Raw genomic sequence first — 3,784 nt, forward strand, 5'->3', positions numbered from 1 at the left:
CTTGTACGCATGTGAAATCTGGACAAAGGAGATAGAAGAATTGATGCATTCGAACTGAGGCGTAGGCAAAGAACACTGAATACAGCATGGGCTGACAGATGAACAAATAAATCAGTCTCAGAAAAAAATATAACCAGAACGGTCCTTAGAAGCAAGGATGGTAATACTTGGTTACTTTGGACATGTCAGCTGGAGGGACCGATTGTTTGACAAGGACATCATGTATGGTAAAGCAAGTCAGTGATAATGTGGGAAACCCTCCAGGAGATGGATTGACAAAATTGCTGTGGCAATGGACTTAAACATACCAATGTTCATGAAGATGGCACAGGAATGGGCAACGTTTTGTTCTGTTATTTATAAGGTCACTTGACTTGGAGCAGACTAGACGGCAGCTAACAACTACAACCACAACTAGACATCAGGCACTTATTTCTGAGCACATTTGATATTCTGTTGTTGTGTGCCATTGAGTCGATTCCTACTCATGGTGACCGCATGTGACAGAGTAGAACTGCCCCATAGGGTTTCCTAGGCTGTGATCTTCATGGGAGCAAATGGCCAGGTCTTTCTCCCACGGAGCCACTGGGTGGGTTTGAACCTTCAACCTTTCAGCTAGGAGCCAAGCGCTTTGATATAGTAGTTAATATCTTAATATTTTCCCCCAGATCATTTTCTGTCCCCGTCGCAGTGCAGAACACTGATAATGACCAAGTTGCCTAAGCACAAAACTGAGGGATGACTTTGACCCCTACCTTTCTTTCATTCTCAAACTTTCTCCTTTCTAATTATCAGTCCAGTCAATTCTCTCCACCCTTAATATCTTTAAAATATGTCCCCCTCTCTTGTGGTACAGTGGTTAAGAGTTCAAATCCACCAGCGGCCCCTTGGAAACCCTATGGGGGCAGTTCTACTCTGTCTTATAGGGCCGCTATCAGTTGGAATCGACTCAATGGCAACAGGTTTGGTTTGATATTTGGTCTCTAGTCCACTGCCAATACCTGAATTAGAGGCACCGCAGTCTCTCTTAGGGTTATTGTATCAGCCTTCTAATTGGGAACCTCCCCCTCTTAGGGTTTGCCCTCTTTCCCCTTCTGTGAACATGTTGATAGGGTGGTCTAGAACTTAGGAGAATGCCATTCCCTTAGTGGATTAAGTGTAAGCTCCATAACATAGAGGACCCAATCCTCCAGGCTTTGGCTACTCTATCTCCAGCAGCTTCTCTGTCCCTCCTGGTCTTCCACTTTATGTCTCACATCCATAGTTCCTAGTTGCCATTGAGTCTGGAGGTGCCTTTGGGTGGATTACAATCTTCAACCTTTCAATTAGTGGCTGAGCGCATTAACCGTTTGTACCACCCAGGGACTCTGCAACTCCTAGTGTTGTTGTTGTTAGGCGTCGTTGAGTCAATTCCAGCTCATAGTGACCCCATGTGCCAGAGAACTGCCCCATAGGGTTTCCTAGGCTATGATCTTTACAGAAGCAGATCACCAGGTCTTTCTCCCTTGGACCCACTGGGTGGGTTCCAACTGCCAACCTTTGGGTTGGCAGCAAAGCTCTTAACCATTGTACCAACAGGGCTCCTTGTAAATCCTAGTAGTTCTCTCAAATACAGTGAAACCAGTGAGAGCTGGAACTTGACAGGACTGCCTTATTTTTCTGGGCCTTACAAATCTTCCATGTTTGACAGGGTGAAGTGTTGCCACTTTCTATCACTCGTTTTCATGAAAAATGTTTGAGTTTTCCTTCTCTGACAAATTTCCGCCTTACATAGCTTCTGGCTTTCACAGGTTTTACTGTCCACACCATAAAATCATGTATCTTAGTTCTCTTCTCTCCCAGTGCTTCCTCCTGCTCTTCCTGCGGTACTCCGCTCTGGGGTAACATCTTTCCAGCTGTCCTCTGACCACCTCACCTTCCCCCATAGGTGCTACTCATGTCCGCCTGCCCCCACGCTCTGCTTCCATTTCCCTTAGGGTATGTACCATGATGGATTATGTAATGAACAGCTCATTTGTCTCCCACAATAGAATGTGTGCTCCAGAGGTGTGGTCTCTCTTCTGGCAGACAGCTGGGAGCATGGTAGGATGGTGGAGCTGCAAGAAATTCAGTTGTAGAAGGAGCTGAGAGCTAAGGGAGGGGGTTTGGGGAAGAGATGAGGTAGAAGTGGTCAGCAGTGACTAGACCCTGAAAAGCCTTATAAGCTGCGGCCTGAAGATAGGTAACGCTGAAAAGGAAGAGGACTTGAAGCACTTACTGGTGAAGATCAAAGACCACAGCCTTCAGTATGGATTACACATCAACATAAAGAAAACAAAAATCCTCACAACTGGACCAATAAGCAATATAATGATAACTGGAGAAAATATTGAAGTTGTCAAGGATTTTGTTTTACTTGGATCCACAATCAACACCCATGGAAGCGCTAGTCAAGAAATCAAGCAACACATTGCATTGGGCAAATATGCTGCAAAAGACCTCTTTAAAATCTTAAAAAAACAAAGATGACGTTTGATGTGTAAGATATGCCTGACTACAAGCCATGGCGCTTTCAATTGCCTAATTAACGGTGGTGTAGTGGTTAAGTGCTACAGCTGCTAACCAAGAGGTCAGCAGTTCAAATCCGCCAGGCACTCCTTGGAAACTCTACGGGGCAGTTCTACTCTGTCCTAGAGGGTCGCTATGAATCGGAATCGACTTGACGGCAGTGGGTTTGGCTTTTTTTTTTTGAATTTATATATACAAGAGCTGGACAATGAATAAGGAAGACCAAAGAAGAATTGATGCCTTTGAATTATGGTGTTGACGAGGAATATTGCCTATGCCATAGACTGGCAAAGAACGAACAAATATTTCTTGGAAGAAGTACGGTTGGCTGGAACGCTCCTTGGAAGTGTGGATGGCAAGTGAGACTTGGTCTCATATACTTTGGTTATGTTATTAGAAGGGATCAGTGCCTGGAAGACTCAACAAGATGGGTTGACACAGTGGCTGCAACAATGGGCTCAAGCGTCAAGATTGTGAGGATGACCCACGAGGGGCAGTGTTTTGTTCTATTGTTAAAGGGGCTGCCACGAGTCTGAACTGACTTGAAGGCACCTTACGATAACAACGTTAAAAGTTGTTTGGCTATGTTGTTCCAGACAACAGTGAGGCATATAATAATGAAAGATTTTGTCTTTATATCAGAGAAACAAAGGAAATGATTTGCCTCTTCATTTGGGAGAAAAAAAAAATAGCTGACAAACAGAGGTTTAAAACAACAGAATTACCTCTCCCAGGACTGTTACATGGTGTCTACTACTAGATTTTACTTTAATTACTCCAGCATGTGCCTTATTTGCATATATTTGCATATGTCTATGTGACGCCTTTAAGGGATCTAAGATGACTTTAGCTAACAGCAAATCTTGTCTTACGCAGACCCATTGCCATCAAGTCGATTTTGATAGTGCAGAGTAAAACTGCCCCGTTGAGTTTCCAGGGAACACGTGGTGAATTCAAACTGGTGGCCGACCTTTTTGTTAGCAGCCATATAGCTCTTAACCACTATGCCACAAGGGTTTCCAAACTTTGTCTTGGGGCCCAATGTGTCTGACAAGTTGTTGCTGTTGTAGTTAGGTGCTGCCAAGTCAATTCCTACTCACAGCGACCACATGTAAGAGAGTAGAACTGCCCCATAGGCTGTAATCCTTACCGGAGTAGATCCTCAGGTCTTTCTCCCAAGTATCCTCCTGGTGGGTTCAAGCTGCCAACCTCTCAGTTAGCAGCCCAGCACTTAACA

The sequence above is a fragment of the Loxodonta africana genome, chromosome 17, assembly GCF_030014295.1.
Source record: "Loxodonta africana isolate mLoxAfr1 chromosome 17, mLoxAfr1.hap2, whole genome shotgun sequence".
NCBI classification, from domain to species: Eukaryota; Metazoa; Chordata; class Mammalia; order Proboscidea; family Elephantidae; genus Loxodonta; species Loxodonta africana.